Here is a 17,538-nt window from a genome sequence, read left to right on the forward strand (position 1 = left end):
AATAAAAACATTTACTAGCAGACACATTGAAACAGTCAGATTATTAAATGCAATCACATGAACATGTAGTTGTGACATCTCATCTCCATGGTAACTGTCACTAATACTAATAATAATTAGTCACTGTTTGTTAAGGTAGTAATAGACTGTGCAGCAACACAAGGCCATGTCTCACACTTATTTGTATTCACTAAAAGTAGGCTATTTATTATCTGTCAATTTGTTCTTTTCTAAACGAATCTGAGAATGTAGACAGAAGGGCTAAAATGGGAATCATTGATATGAGGAGGAAATAATTTATACATTCAGTAAGATTTTTGCAACAAGTAAGTTATTTTATATTATGTAATGTAGGCTAAGTTATAATGTACAGTTGAAGTCGGAAGTTTACATACACCTTAGCCAAATACATTTAAACTCAGTTTTTCACAATTCCTGACATTTAATCCTGGTAAAAATTCCCTGTCTTATGTCAGTTAGGATCACCACTTTACTTTAAGAATGTGAAATGTCAGAATAATAGTATAGAGAATGATTTATTTCAGCTTTTATTTCTTTCATCACATTCCCAGTGGGTCAGAAGTTTACATAAACTCAATTAGTATTTGGTAGCATTGCTTTAAATTGCTTAACTTGGGTCAAACGTTTTGGGTAGCCTTCCGCAAGCTTCCCACAGTAAGTTGGGTGAATTTTGGCCCATTCCTCCTGACAGAGCTGGTGTAACTGAATCAGGTTTGTAGGCCTCCTGGCTCACACACACTTTTTCAGTTCTGTCCAGAAATGTTCTATAGGATTGAGGTCAGGGCTTTGTGATGGCCACTCCAATACCTTGACTTTGTTGTCCTTAAGCCATTTTGACACAACTTTGGAAGTATGCTTGGGGTCATTGTCCATTTGGAAGACCCATTTGCGACCAAGCTTTAACTTCCTGACTGATGTCTTGAGATGTTGCTTCAATATATCCACATCATTTTCCATCCTCATGATGCCATCTATTTTGTGAAGTGCACCAGTCCCTCCTGCAGCAAAGCACCCCCATAACATGATTCTGCCACCCCCGTGCTTCATGGTTGGGATGGTGTTCTTTGGCTTGCAAGCCTCCCCCTTTTTCCTCCAAACATAACGATGGTCATTATGGCCAAACAGTTCTATTTTTGTTTCATCAGACCAGAGAATATTTCTCCAAAAAGTACAATCTTTGTCCCCATGTGCAGTTGCAAACCGTACTCGGACTTTTTTATGGCGGTTTTGGAGCAGTAGCTTCTTCCTTGCTGAGCGGCCTTTCAGGTTATGTCGATATAGGGCTCGTTTTACTGTGGATATAGATACTTCTGTACCTGTTTCCTCCAGCATCTTCACAAGGTCCTTTGCTGTTGTTCTGGGATTGATTTGCACTTTTTGCAACAAAGTACATGTATCTCTAGGAGACAGAACGCGTCTCCTTCCTGAGTGATATGACGGCTGCGTGGTCCCATGGTGTTTATACGTGCGTACTATTGTTTGTAGAGATGAACGTGGTACCTTCAGGCGTTTGGAAATTGCTCCCAAGGATGAACCAGACTTGTGGGGGTCTATCATTTTTTTCTGAGGTCTTGGCTGATTTTGAATTATTATTTGGATTATAATTACTGGACATTTTTCAAAAGCCTTTTTAACCCTCAAATATCAAATCAAATTGTATTTGTCACATGCGCCGAATACAACAGGTGAACCTTACAGTGAAATGCTTACTTACAAGCCCCTAACTAACAATGCAGTTTTAAGAAAATACAAAAAAAGTAAGAGATAAGAAAAACAAATAATTTAAGAGCAGTAGTAAATAACAATAGTGGGGCTATATACAGGGGGTACCGGTTCAGAGTCAATGTGTCAATATGCGGTGGGCACCGGTGTCGAGGTAATTGTGTACATGCAGGTAGGGTTATTAAAGTGGCTATGCATAGATAATAACAGGGAGTAGTAGCAGCGTATCGGGGGGTGTAAATAGTCTGGGTAGCCATTTCATTAGCTGTTCAGGAGTCTTATGGCTTGTGGGTAGAAGCTGTTTAGAAGCCTCTTGGACCTTAACTTGGCGCTCCGGTACCGCTTGCCATGCGGAAGCAGAGAGAACAGTCTATGACTAGGGTGGCTGGAGTCTTTGACAATTTTTAGGGCCTTCTTCTGACACTGCCTGGTATAGAGGTCCTGATGTAAAACCTTTTGAGGATCTGAGGACCCATGCCAAATCTTTTCAGTCTCCTGAATAGGTTTTGTCGGGCCCTCTTCACGACTGTCTTGGTGTGTTTGGACCATGTTAGTTTGTTGGTGATGTGGACGCCAAGGAACTCTCAACCTGCTCCACTACAGCCCCGCCGATGAGAATGGGGGCGTAGGGCCTCCCGGGTGGCGCAGTGGTCTAGAGCACTGCATCGCAGTGTTAGCTGCGCCACCAGAGTCTCTGGGTTCGCGCCCAGGCTCTGTCGCAGCCGGCCGCGACCGGGAGGTCCGTGGGGCGACGCACAATTGTCATAGCGTCGTCCGGGTTAGGGAGGGTTTGGCCGGTAGGGATATCCTTGTCTCATCGCGCTCCAGCGACTCCTGTGGCGGGCCGGGCGCAGTGCGCGCTAACCGAGGGGGGCGGGTGCACGGTGTTTCCTCCGACACATTGGTGCGGCTGGCTTCCGGGTTGGAGGCGCGCTGTGTTAAGAAGCAGTGCGGCTTGGTTGGGTTGTGCTTCGGAGGACGCATGGCTTTCGACCTTCGTCTCTCCCGAGCCCGTACGGGAGTTGTAGCGATGAGACAAGATAGTAATTACTAGCGATTGGATACCACGAAAATTGGGGAGAAAAGGGGATAAAATTTTAATTTAAAAAAATTAAAAAAAGAGAATGGGGGCGTGCTCGGCCCTCCTTTTCCTGTAGTGCACAATCATCTCTTTAGTCTTGATCACGTTGTGGGAGAGGTTGTTGTCCTTGCACCACACGGCCAGGTCTCTGACCTCCTCCCTATTGGTTGTTTCATCGTTGTTGGTGATCTACCACTGTTGTGTCATCAGCTAACTTAATGATGGTGTTGGAGTTGTGCTTGGCCATGCAACCGTGGGTGAACAGGGAGTACAGGAGGGGACTGAGCACACACCTCTGAGTGGCCCCCGTGTTGAGGATCAGTGTGGGGATGTGTTGTTACCTACCCTTACCACCTGGGGGCGGCCCATCAGGAAGTCCAGGATCCAGTTGCAGAGGGAGGTGTTTAGTCCCATGGTCCTTAGCTTAGTGATGAGCTTTGAGGGCACTATGGTGTTGAACGCTGAGCTGTAGTCAATGAATAGCATTCTCACATAGGTGTTCCTTTTGTCCAGGTGGGAAAGGGCAGTGTCGAGTGCAATAGAGATTGCATCATCTGTGGATCTGTTGGTGCGGTATGCAAATTGGAGTGGGTCTAGGGTTTCTGGGATAATGGTGTTGATGTGAGCCATGACCAGCCTTTCAAAGCATTTCATGGCTACAGACGTGAGTGCTACGGGTCGGTAGTCATTTAGGCAGTTTACTTTAGTGTTCTTGGGCACATGGGCTATGGTGGTCTGCTTGAAACATGTTAGTATTACAGACTCAGACAGGGAGAGGTTGAACATTTCAGTGAAGACACTTGCCAGTTGGTCAGCGCATGCTTGGAGTACATGTCCTGGTAATCCGTCCGGCCCAGAGGCCTTGTAAATGTTGACCTGTTTAAAGGTGTTACTCACATCGGATGCAGTGAGCAATATCACAGTCATCCGGAACAGCTGATGCTCCCATGCATGTTTCAGTGTTATTTGCCTCGAAGCGAGCATAGTTATTTAGCTCATCTGGTAGGCTCGTGTCACTGGGCAGCTCTCGGCTGTGCTTCCCTTTGTAGTCCGTAATATTTCGCAAGCCCTGCCACATCCGATAAGCAGGGCGATTCGATCTTAGTCCTGTATTGACGCTTTGCCTGTTTGATTGTTCATCGGAGGGCATAGCGAGATTTCTTATACGTTTCCGGGTTACAGTCCCGCTCTTTGAAAGCAGCAGCTCTACACTTTAGCCTAACAACTATTAGATTATTATTATTCCTTCAACAGTGTGATTAAATTAAGATCCTATATTTGTACAGAGCTTGTCTTTATCTAAACCAAGGCAATTTGAGTTTTTGGCATTGACTTTGCATCTGTCAGCTGCTGTAAACCTATGCGATTAGATGTTATAGACCCCCCATCTGAACAGTTACTTTCCCTGTGCTGTGGCCCTCTCCAACCAGCCATCTGGCCCATAGAGACTAAAGGACTACTACTCTATGCTGCACAGAACATCAAGCCATCTCTGAACTGGACACTAAAGAACTGCACTGCATTTGCACTCTTTTTATCTCTCTTAGATATATTTATGTAAATCAACTGTATACCCACTGTACTGTATTTAAGTGATAATGCCCGAAAAGCCGTTGTTTGGAAGATATATTGGCACGGGTTTTGTAAGGCAAACTGTGCCAAAATATCCTCCAAACACCGGTTTCGAGGGCATTATCACTTTTGTTCAATGGGTTACCAACATATTTAAATAATGATTGACACATTTTCATTCAAAACTTTATTGATGAATTTATTCATACTATTTCATCCTTCCACAAGATATAGTTCTGACACAAATCTAGTGTTGATACCCAAGCCGGCTGGTCGTTTGTTTTATTAGTTCGGTTGCCAGACACGCAATCCAGTAGTTAAGTCTTTCGTTCTGTATCTATGGACGCGACCCAGTCGTTCGTTCTAAATGTTCCATTCCCATACTGGGTGGCAAAGTTCTTATCTTCTGCCCTTGTTAGCTAGCCAACTACAGATAATTTACAGTCACGTCAAAGAGTGCAGCCAGAATAACAGCAAAGTAGCTGCATTTGCGTTTGTTTAAGCTGTTTTCTAGTGACATTTATTTGGATACATCCAAAACAATGAGCTAATGATGCACAATTTCACCTGGCATAGAATATGTGCTCTCTCGTCAGGACACTGTTATTCAGAAGAGCTAGCCAACAACACAGCTAACACAATAACTTCAAATAGAAGCTGGAAAGACTTTCTTTGTATTCATGATTTCGGCTGGCTGAGAAAAGCTTCCTGCCAATCTGTCTCATCCCGATTCATGACACGTTCATTACTTTGCGACAGCTAAAGATGGAATTTGAATATTGAAACAATGTTGTCGGAGAGACAGACAGCAAGGTTTATACAAAAAGAAAGACATGTGAGATAATGTCTAGATGCTTTTTACAGTGGACATCAAATGTATAAATTGCCTGGCTGGGCTGATGAGATAGTGGATTGCGCAGTCAAATGGAACAGAGTATATAGGAATTTAATGTAATATATTTATCCGGTGGTAATTTGTGGAATAGACACAGACTGGAATGCAGTTTTAACCAGTCAGCAATCAGGATTAGACCCACCCGTTGTATAAATGTGTATATCCTCTGCTCATTCTCTTATAGATCAATGCTCACTCTAGCTATTTATGTATGATGTTATACATAAACTGTTGTGTAAACTCCTCTATCTGTATTCTGTCTCTAAATGTCACTAGCAGCACCATATCACCAAGTAAAATTCTGAGTACAGATGTAAGATCTTAATTTGATCACCCCCCACTACAGAATAACTTTCATGCAATGCAGGAAATATATGTGAGGTTTAAAAAGGCAATATATCAATATATCAAACCCCACAAAAATGTATAGTAATTATAATCCACATAATAATTCACATTTCCTGTTGCTGCAGAAATATTTTCTCAAATTAAGATCCTACATCTGTATGTTTAAATGTACTAGGTGAATAAAGGGGATTGTGATTCTACAAAGGTTGAGTCTCTAGATTCCCTTGCTGCTCTGGGGAAATAATGACATGGTTGTCATGGTGATTTAAACTAGGAGTGGTTATCTCCCAACTCTGAAGCCATGTCATTTGTTACATTTCAGCCAATTGATGAAGGCAGCTAGAAGGCTGAACCCAGAAGACAACTCTAAATCAACCCTTACTCTTATTCTGTGTAATAATGGTGTGGGAATAATGATGCATTTTATTTAGTAAAGTGGTTTCTTGCATCAAACACCACAACATTTTCAGTCACCTCCTTGCGTGAAGGACAAGTAGATAAACAGGTTAAAGTCAAGCTCTGCATGTTTTTTAAAAGGTCTCATTGAATGTAGAAAACCACACATTGGCTGCTACTGTACACCGAATGATAGAACAGCTATTTCCATGTTAAATGTTATTGGATGCCTTTTTTACATTGTTTTTGATTGTAGGCCACTCTGGTAGGCCTACATTGTGATCAAATAGCCTACTTGATCACTGTTAAAACTGTAACTGAGGCGGGTACACCCTCAGTGTTCACAGTAAACGCACACCGGAAGTTGTATAGATCACTACACTATAGTTGAACTATGATACAATTCCATTTATTATACAAAATGTGGAATTATGATGAATAAATATTGATATATTGAATTCACAGGAGGTTGGTGGCACCTTATTTAGGGAGAACGGGCTTGTGGTAATGGCTGGAGTAGGTGGAACGTCCTCCCCTCAGCAGCCTCCACTGATTGAATTTGACTTGCTCACGTCCAGTTAGCGCCATTTTGTATGATTAAACTGTCAAGTCATTTTATATTTTTCCCTTCTGCTGAGAGCACCTTCCTGATGACTAGCGCTCTGCACATTCCTATGGATGAGGCTTTGAGCTGGAATGTGAAGCTAACTGAAGCTAGCTAGCTTTAGAAAACCAGTATATCTAGCTTGCATCATAGTACACCCCCCAGGCTACGCTCAGGTTTCAACATCAGGCAGGCATCAACAAACCGAGTCATAGGCTACTACCTGGGTCGTATTCATTAGTTTACACCGCAGCCACAAGTTTTGCAACAATGCATAAACGATTTGCTCCAAACGCCGTACAAGGTGACCTAAACGGTTTAAGTTGCCAAACGTTTTGCTACGGTGAGCTCTAAGGAATACACACAACCTGTTTTGAGGAAGTGTAAGTTGCTATTTATTTGTCTCTCTTTCACACAAAATACCTTCCTGAGTGAAAAGAGTTAACAGTATATTAGAAAGAGAACATGTTTGTGTGTTGTTTGTTGTGTTTTAAGCCTGTTTTGAGAAGACACGCCTATAGTCCTATGATACAGTAGGAGATCACCCTGGGGAACACAGGTGGGCACGGAACAAATTCACCCCCCGCATCTAATTTACATCAAATACATTTTAAGGAGAGTAGGACTATTATAACAGTCTGTCAACCAAAAATATAATCAACTATATGAATACACATAACAATATCATCAACTATATGAATACACATATCAATATCATCAACTATATGAATACACATAACAATATCATCAACTATATGAATACACATAACAATATCATCAACTATATTAATACACACAACAATATCATCAACTATATGAATAACCATAACAATCGTCGTCTTACCTTTAATTGTTAGGGTTAGGGTTAGCAGAGTCTGGAATGATCCTTCGGTCATCGAAAGATACTTTTGTTTGCTCAACTAATTTACATATCAGGTTCTGCCTGTTCTCTCTCTCTCTCTCTCTCTCTCTCTCTCTCTCTCTCTCTCTCTCTCTCTCTCTCTCTCTCGCACACACGCACGCACGCACGCACGCACGCACGCACGCACACACACACAGACACAGCCAACCAATGGAACAAATTAAACATTTACTAAATTAAACAGAAATGTACAGAACCATATCATTGGCTCAAAAGTTTCAAGAAATATAATATTTTAGTACCAACTGACTCATCAATGAAACTTTCATTTGAGGCATTAGAATATATGTAAGAGACATGATTGTATGAAATCTATGTCAATGTAGACCAGCATAAAGTACAAGAACAGATCTATGTCAATGTAGACCAGCATAAAGTACAAGAACAGATCTATGTCAATGTAGACCAGCATAAAGTATAAGAACAGATCTATGTCAATGTAGACCAGCATAAAGTACAAGAACAGATCTATGTCAATGTAGACCAGCATAAAGTACAACAACAGATCTATGTCAATGTAGATCAGCATAAAGTACAACAACAGATCTATGTCAATATAGACCAGCATAAAGTACAAGAACAGATCTATGTCAATGTAGACCAGCATAAAGTACAACAACAGATCTATGTCAATGTAGACCAGCATAAAGTACATCAACAGATCTATATCAATGTAGATCAGCATAAAGTACAACAACAGATCTATGTCAATGTAGACCAGCATAAAGTACATCAACAGATCTATGTCAATGTAGACCAGCATAAAGTACATCAACATATCTATGTCAATGTAGACCAGCATAAAGTACATCAACAGATCTATGTCAATGTAGACCAGCATAAAGTACATCAACATATCTATGTCAATGTAGACCAGCATAAAGTACAACAACAGATCTATGTCAATGTAGACCAGCATAAAGTACAACAACAGATCTATGTCAATGTAGACCAGCATAAAGTACAACAACGGATCTATGTCAATGTAGACCAGCATAAAGTACATGAACAGATCTATGTCAATGTAGACCAGCATAAAGTACAACAACAGATCTATGTCAATGTAGACCAGCATAAAGTACAACAACAGATCTATGTCAATGTAGACTAGCATAAAGTACAACAACAGATGAATTGCAGCAATGAGCGACATACACCTACAGGTAACTGCCAAAATAAAGTGAACACCAACATAGTGTCTTAATAGGGCGTTTTGCCACCATGAGCCGCCAGAACAATGCTCCTTGGTGTAGATACGCCTTGAAATACACTCTACAAGTGTCTGGAACTCTATTAGAGGGATGCGACATCATTCCTCCACAAGAAATTCCGTAATTTGGTGTTTTGTTGATGTTGGTGGAACACGCTGTCTCAGGCACAGCTCCATAAGTGTCCATAAGATCTCCCATAAGTGTTCAATTGGGTTGGGACTTGGTTACTGAGACAACCATGGCATATTGTGAAACATCAGCAAGTTGAGCAGTCTTCGTCACTGAAGCTCCTGGCAAGCATTTCCCGAGCAGGGTCGAAGTTTCTCCTAATAGCAGCTCCTCTCTCCCAAGGGGTAGTACTCCTTTCTCTCCAGGGGTCGAAGCTCCTCTCTCCACAGGGGTAGAAACTCCTCTCTACCCAGGGTTGAAGCTCCTCTCTCCCCAGGGGTAGCAGCTCCTCTCCCCAGGGGTAGAAACTCCTCTCTCCCCAGGGGTAGAAACTCCTCTCTCCCCAGGGTTGAAACTCCTCTCTTCCCAGGGGTAGAAACTCCTCTCTCCCCAGGGTAACAGCTCCTCTCTCCCCAGGGGTAGCAACTCCTCTCTCTCAGGGGTAGCAACTCCTCTCTCTCAGGGGTAGCAACTCCTCTCTCCCCAGGGGTAGAAACTCCTCTCTCCCCAGGGTAACAGCTCCTCTCTCCCCAGGGGTAACAACTCCTCTCTCTCAGGGGTAGCAACTCCTCTCTCTCAGGGGTAGCAACTCCTCTCTCTCCAGGGGTAGCAACTCCTCTCTCTCAGGGTAACAGCCCTCTCTCCCCAGGGGTAGCAACTCCTCTCTCTCAGGGTAACAGCTCCTCTCTCCCCAGGGGTAGAAACTCCTCTCTCCCCAGGGTAACAGCTCCTCTCTCCCCAGGGGTAGCAACTCCTCTCTCTCAGGGTAACAGCTCCTCTCTCCCCAGGGGTAGCAACTCCTCTCTCTCAGGGGTAGCAACTCCTCTCACCCCAGGGATAAAAACTCCTCTCTCTCCAGGGGTAGCAACTCCTCTCTCTCCAGGGGTAGCAACTCCTCTCTCTCCAGGGGTAGCAACTCCTCTCACTCCAGGGGTAGCAACTCCTCTCACTCCAGGTGTAGCAACTCCTCTCACTCCAGGGGTAGAAACTCCTCTCTCTCCAGGGGTAGCAACTCCTCTCTCTCCAGGGGTAGCAACTCCTCTCTCTCCAGGGGTAGAAGTTACTCTCTCTCAGAGGTAGCAGCAGTGGTAGTCGGTGGTGGTGGTTGTAGCTGTAACTGGAGTGAGGCCTGTCCAGGGGCTTTTCTAGGATTTGAAGACATTGGGGGCTTAGCCCAAAGCCAGTATTGGGGTCCGGGGCATTTCAACAGCTAAATGCATGAATTTGGTGCACTTTGAGATTGAGAGATTAGAACATTGAGAAATTAGATATTTTTCAGGTAATTTGCACCTTCCCACCTGCCACAGCAGACACTGTCAGTACTCAATTACAGTTGCTACTGTGTGTCTCTCTACTCTGGAACACTCTCTACTCTGGAACACTCTCTACTCTGGAACACTCTCTACTCTGGAACACTCTCTACTCTGGAACACTCTCTACTCTGGAACACTCTCTACTCTGGAACACTCTCTACTCTGGAACACTATCTACTCTGGAACACTGACGGCCTTCGTTGGAGGCCTCGTACAATAACTCCTCACTGGAGGTTTCGTGCCATGGATCCTCACTGTAGGCTTCGTGCCCTGGATCATCACTGGAGGCTTCGTGCCATGGATCATCACTGGAGGCTTCGTGGCAAAGATCATCACTGGCTTCGTGCCATGGATCATCACTGGAGGCTTCGTGCCATGGATCATCACTGGAGGCTTCGTGACATGGATCATCACTGGAGGCTTCTTGCCATGGATCATCACTGGAGGCTTCGTGCCATGGATCATCACTGGAGGATTTGTGCCATGGATCATCACTGGAGGCTTTGTGCCATGGATCATTACTGGAGGCTTCTTACCATGGATCATCACTGGAGGTTTCGTGCCATGGATCATCACTGGAGGCTTCTTGCCATGGATCATCACTGGAGGCTTCGTGCCATGGATCATCACTGGAGTGGAGAGACACACAGGAGGCCTGGCTCTGGGAGAAGGCACAGGACTCACCAGGCTGGGGAGACATGCAGGAGGCCTTGTCCTTGGCCGAGGCACCGGATGCACTGGGCCGTGGAGGCGCACTGGAGGTCTCGAGCAATGAGCCTGCACAACTCGTCCTGGCTGGATACCCCCTGTAGCCCGGCAAGTGTGGGGAGTTGGAACAGGCCGCACTGGGCTGTGCTGGCGAACCGGGGACACCATGCGTAGGGCTGGTGCAGTATACCCCGGGCTGAGGAGACGCACTGGAGACCAGATGCGCTGAGCCGGCATCATCCCTCCTGGCTCGATGCCCACTCTAGCCCGGCCGATTCGAGGAGCTGCTATGTAGCGCACCGGGCTATGCGTGCGCACTGGGGACACCGTGCGCTTCACCGCATAACACGGTGCCTTCCCAGTCACTCTCTCGCCACGGTAAGAGGAGACGTTGGCTATGGAGACATATGTCACGGAGTCTCTGGGACAGAGGTACATTCGGCCCTCCATCTCACCCGTCTCCTCGAGTTTCTTTTTTGTAAAGAAAAAGGAGGGAGGTTTGCGTCCGTGTATTGATTATAGAGGTCTAAATGCCATCACAGTGGGGTTTAGTTACCCACTACCTCTCATCGCTACGGCGGTGGAATCATTTCACGGAGCGCAGTTCTTTACAAAACTGGACCTCAGGAGCGCGTACAGTCTGGTGCGTATTCGGAAAGGAGACGAGTGGAAAACCGCATTTAGTACCACATCGGGCCACTATGAGTACCGCGTCATGCCGTATGGGTTAAAGAATGCTCCAGCCGTTTTCCAATCCTTTGTAGACGACATTCTCAGGGACCTGCACGTGCAGGGCGTGGTTGTGTATATCGATGACATTCTGATCTACTCAGCTACTCACGCCGCGCATGTATCTCTGGTACGCAAGGTGCTTGGTAGACTGCTGGAGCATGACCTATACGTCAAGGCTGAGAAGTGTGTGTTCTCCAAACGAGCCGTCTCCTTCCTGGGTTATCGCATTTCCACCTCGGGGGTGGTGGTGGAGAGTGACCGCATTAAGGCCGTGCGTAATTGGCCGACTCCGACCACGGTAAAAGAGGTGCAGCGGTTTTTGGGTTTTGCCAACTACTACCGGAGATTTATCCGGGGTTTTGGCCAAGTAGCGGCTCCCATTACCTCACTGCTAAAGGGGGGCCCGGTGCGGTTGCGGTGGTCAGCAGCGGCGGACGGAGCTTTCAACAGGTTGAAGGCGCTGTTCACGGATGCACCTGTGTTGGCGCATCCGGACCCCTCTCTAGCATTCATAGTGGTGGTGGACGCATCCGAGGCTGGGGCCGGTGCCGTGCTATCACAGCGCTCGGGTACGCCACCAAAACTCCGCCCCTGCGCTTTCTTCTCTAGGAAGCTCAGCACAGCGGAGCGTAACTATGATGTGGGGGACCGGGAGTTGTTAGCGGTGGTCAGGGCTCTGAAGGTGTGGAGACACTGGCTTGAGGGGGCTAAGCACCCCTTTCTCATCTGGACCGACCACCAGAATCTGGAGTATATTCGGGCAGCTAGGAGACTGAACCCACGTCAAGCAAGGTGGGCCATGTTCTTCACCCGGTTCCGGTTTACGTTATCCTATAGACCAGGCTCCCAAAATGTAAAGGCTGACACACTGTCCCGCCTTTACGACACGGAGGATAGGTCCACCGAACCCACTCCCATCCTTCCCGCCTCGAGGCTGATAGCACCAGTGGTATGGGAGGTGGACTCGGACATTGAGCGGGCGCTACGGGCGGAACCCGCGCCTCCTCAGTGTCCGGCGGGGCGGAAGTACGTGCCGCTTGGTGTTCGGGACCAACTGATTCGGTGGGCTCACGTCCTACCCTCCTCGGGTCACCCTGGGGTGGCGAGGACAGTGGGGAGCCTTCGGGGGAGGTATTGGTGGCCTACCTTAGCTCGGGACGTTAGGGTTTATGTCTCCTCCTGTTCGGTATGCGCCCAGAGTAAGGCTCCTAGGCACCTTCCTAGAGGGAAGATGCAACCCCTCCCCGTTCCACAACGGCCATGGTCTCATCTATCCGTAGATTTCCTGACAGATCTTCCCCCGTCTCAGGGGAACACTACGGTTCTGGTGATTGTGGATCGGTTTTCTAAGTCCTGCCGTCTCCTCCCGTTGCCCGGTATCCCTACAGCCCTACAGACTGCGGAGGCCTTATTCACCCACGTCTGCCGGCACTACGGGGTGCCGGAGGACATCGTTTCTGATCGGGGCCCCCAGTTCACGTCCCGAGTATGGAGGGCGTTTATGGAGCGTCTGGGGGTCTCGGTCAGCCTGACCTCTGGTTATCACCCCGAGAGTAATGGGCAGGTGGAGAGAGTGAACCAGGAGGTGGGTAGGTTTCTGTGGTCGTATTGCCAGGACCGGCCAGGGGAGTGGGCGAGATACATTCCCTGGGCCGAGATGGCCCAGAACTCACTACGCCACTCCTCTACTAACGTGTCCCCCTTTCAGTGTGTGTTGGGGTACCAGCCGGTCCTGGCACCATGGCATCCGAGCCAGACCGAGGCTCCTGCGGTGGAGGAATGGGTACAGCGCTCCAAGGAGACCTGGAGTGCCGTCCAGGAGTCCCTCCAACAAGCTAGTAGAATGCAGAAGAGGAGTGCTGACCGCCACCGCAGTGAGGCCCCCGTGTTTGTACCGGGGGAAAGGGTCTGGCTCTCGACCCGAAACCTGCCCCTCCGCTTGCCCTGCCGGAAGCTGGGGCTGCAGTGTGTAGGGCCCTTCAAAGTCCTGAGGAGAATAAACGAGGTGTGTTATCGATTACAACTCCCTTCCTATTATCGTATTAACCCCTCGTTTCATGTGTCTCTCCTCAGGCCGGCGGTAGCTGGCCGGCGGTAGCTGGGAAGGCACCAGAACACGGTGCCTTCCCAGTCACTCTCTCGCCACGGTAAGAGGAGACGTTGGCTATGGAGACATATGTCACGGAGTCTCTGGGACAGAGGTACATTCGGCCCTCCATCTCACCCGTCTCCTCGAGTTTCTTTTTTGTAAAGAAAAAGGAGGGAGGTTTGCGTCCGTGTATTGATTATAGAGGTCTAAATGCCATCACAGTGGGGTTTAGTTACCCACTACCTCTCATCGCTACGGCGGTGGAATCATTTCACGGAGCGCAGTTCTTTACAAAACTGGACCTCAGGAGCGCGTACAGTCTGGTGCGTATTCGGAAAGGAGACGAGTGGAAAACCGCATTTAGTACCACATCGGGCCACTATGAGTACCGCGTCATGCCGTATGGGTTAAAGAATGCTCCAGCCGTTTTCCAATCCTTTGTAGACGACATTCTCAGGGACCTGCACGTGCAGGGCGTGGTTGTGTATATCGATGACATTCTGATCTACTCAGCTACTCACGCCGCGCATGTATCTCTGGTACGCAAGGTGCTTGGTAGACTGCTGGAGCATGACCTATACGTCAAGGCTGAGAAGTGTGTGTTCTCCAAACGAGCCGTCTCCTTCCTGGGTTATCGCATTTCCACCTCGGGGGTGGTGGTGGAGAGTGACCGCATTAAGGCCGTGCGTAATTGGCCGACTCCGACCACGGTAAAAGAGGTGCAGCGGTTTTTGGGTTTTGCCAACTACTACCGGAGATTTATCCGGGGTTTTGGCCAAGTAGCGGCTCCCATTACCTCACTGCTAAAGGGGGGCCCGGTGCGGTTGCGGTGGTCAGCAGCGGCGGACGGAGCTTTCAACAGGTTGAAGGCGCTGTTCACGGATGCACCTGTGTTGGCGCATCCGGACCCCTCTCTAGCATTCATAGTGGTGGTGGACGCATCCGAGGCTGGGGCCGGTGCCGTGCTATCACAGCGCTCGGGTACGCCACCAAAACTCCGCCCCTGCGCTTTCTTCTCTAGGAAGCTCAGCACAGCGGAGCGTAACTATGATGTGGGGGACCGGGAGTTGTTAGCGGTGGTCAGGGCTCTGAAGGTGTGGAGACACTGGCTTGAGGGGGCTAAGCACCCCTTTCTCATCTGGACCGACCACCAGAATCTGGAGTATATTCGGGCAGCTAGGAGACTGAACCCACGTCAAGCAAGGTGGGCCATGTTCTTCACCCGGTTCCGGTTTACGTTATCCTATAGACCAGGCTCCCAAAATGTAAAGGCTGACACACTGTCCCGCCTTTACGACACGGAGGATAGGTCCACCGAACCCACTCCCATCCTTCCCGCCTCGAGGCTGATAGCACCAGTGGTATGGGAGGTGGACTCGGACATTGAGCGGGCGCTACGGGCGGAACCCGCGCCTCCTCAGTGTCCGGCGGGGCGGAAGTACGTGCCGCTTGGTGTTCGGGACCAACTGATTCGGTGGGCTCACGTCCTACCCTCCTCGGGTCACCCTGGGGTGGCGAGGACAGTGGGGAGCCTTCGGGGGAGGTATTGGTGGCCTACCTTAGCTCGGGACGTTAGGGTTTATGTCTCCTCCTGTTCGGTATGCGCCCAGAGTAAGGCTCCTAGGCACCTTCCTAGAGGGAAGATGCAACCCCTCCCCGTTCCACAACGGCCATGGTCTCATCTATCCGTAGATTTCCTGACAGATCTTCCCCCGTCTCAGGGGAACACTACGGTTCTGGTGATTGTGGATCGGTTTTCTAAGTCCTGCCGTCTCCTCCCGTTGCCCGGTATCCCTACAGCCCTACAGACTGCGGAGGCCTTATTCACCCACGTCTGCCGGCACTACGGGGTGCCGGAGGACATCGTTTCTGATCGGGGCCCCCAGTTCACGTCCCGAGTATGGAGGGCGTTTATGGAGCGTCTGGGGGTCTCGGTCAGCCTGACCTCTGGTTATCACCCCGAGAGTAATGGGCAGGTGGAGAGAGTGAACCAGGAGGTGGGTAGGTTTCTGTGGTCGTATTGCCAGGACCGGCCAGGGGAGTGGGCGAGATACATTCCCTGGGCCGAGATGGCCCAGAACTCACTACGCCACTCCTCTACTAACGTGTCCCCCTTTCAGTGTGTGTTGGGGTACCAGCCGGTCCTGGCACCATGGCATCCGAGCCAGACCGAGGCTCCTGCGGTGGAGGAATGGGTACAGCGCTCCAAGGAGACCTGGAGTGCCGTCCAGGAGTCCCTCCAACAAGCTAGTAGAATGCAGAAGAGGAGTGCTGACCGCCACCGCAGTGAGGCCCCCGTGTTTGTACCGGGGGAAAGGGTCTGGCTCTCGACCCGAAACCTGCCCCTCCGCTTGCCCTGCCGGAAGCTGGGGCTGCAGTGTGTAGGGCCCTTCAAAGTCCTGAGGAGAATAAACGAGGTGTGTTATCGATTACAACTCCCTTCCTATTATCGTATTAACCCCTCGTTTCATGTGTCTCTCCTCAGGCCGGCGGTAGCTGGTCCCCTGCAGGACGGTGAGGTGCCGGAGGTCCCTCCTCCCCCTCTGGACATCGAGGGGTCCCCGTCGTATACGATACGGGCCATTCTGCAGTACCTCGTGGACTGGGAGGGGTACGGTCCGGAGGAGAGGTGCTGGGTACCGGTGGGGGACATTTTGGATCCGTCAATGTTGAGGGATTTCCATCGCCTCCATCCGGATCGCCCTGCGCCTCGTCCTCCGGGTCGACCTCGAGGCCGTTGCCGTTGCCTCTGCTTGGTTTAATTTTTTTTAATGCTTTTGTATGCGGGGCGCTGTCCTCAGATAATCGCATGGTGTGCTTTCGCCGTAAAGCCTTTTTGAAATCTGACAAAGCGGCTGGATTAACAAGAAGTTAAGCTTTTAACCGATGTGTAACACTTGCATTTTCATGAATGTTTAATATTACGAATTTTGTATTTTGAATTTGGCGCTCTGCAATTTCACCGGATGTTGGCCAGGTGGGACGCTACCGTCCCACCTAGCCCAAAGAGGTTTTAAATTCAGTTTCCAAAATTCCTGACATTTAATCCTAGTAAAAAAAAAACTGTTTTAGGTCAGTTAGGATCACCACTGGAATTGTGATACAGTGAGTTATAAGTGAAATAATCTGTCTGTAAACAATTGTTGGAAAAATTACCTGTGTCATGCACAAAGTAGATGTCCTAACCAAATTGCCAAAACTATAGTTTGTTAACAAGAAATGTGTGAAGTGGTTGAGAACGAGTTTTAATGACTCCAACCTAAGTGTATGTAAACTTCCGACTTCAACTGTATATATAGTACCAGTCAAAAGTTTGGACACACCTACCCATTCCAGAGATTTGTTTTATATTGTTTTGAATGTTTTGCATGTTCTTTTGACATTAATATGTGTCACATATCAGTTTGCAAACAATGTAAAAAATACTAATAATAATTGAGTTAATAATGCAGGTAATTCAGCTTCAGTTTAGTGCTTTCTATGGTGGTGGGGCAGCCAGCGGAACATAAGGAGCATAGGGGTTGATAATGTTCTCTAGTTGTGCCGTGATTGACACAATGTTCTCTCACTTATGGGGACACTACATCACCGCAAAATTTACAGGTAGAGCTTGAAAATTCAAGCCCCATAGACTTACATTAGAAGTTCCCATCCAAGAAGGCTCAAGGTCATTGGCCACAGATAAAATGGCGTCAAATCACATATCTACCGTAGCTTTGATTAGACTGATCACGTCAACATCATACTTTCAAAGTC

The sequence above is a fragment of the Salvelinus namaycush genome, chromosome 3, assembly GCF_016432855.1.
Source record: "Salvelinus namaycush isolate Seneca chromosome 3, SaNama_1.0, whole genome shotgun sequence".
NCBI classification, from domain to species: domain Eukaryota; kingdom Metazoa; phylum Chordata; class Actinopteri; order Salmoniformes; family Salmonidae; genus Salvelinus; species Salvelinus namaycush.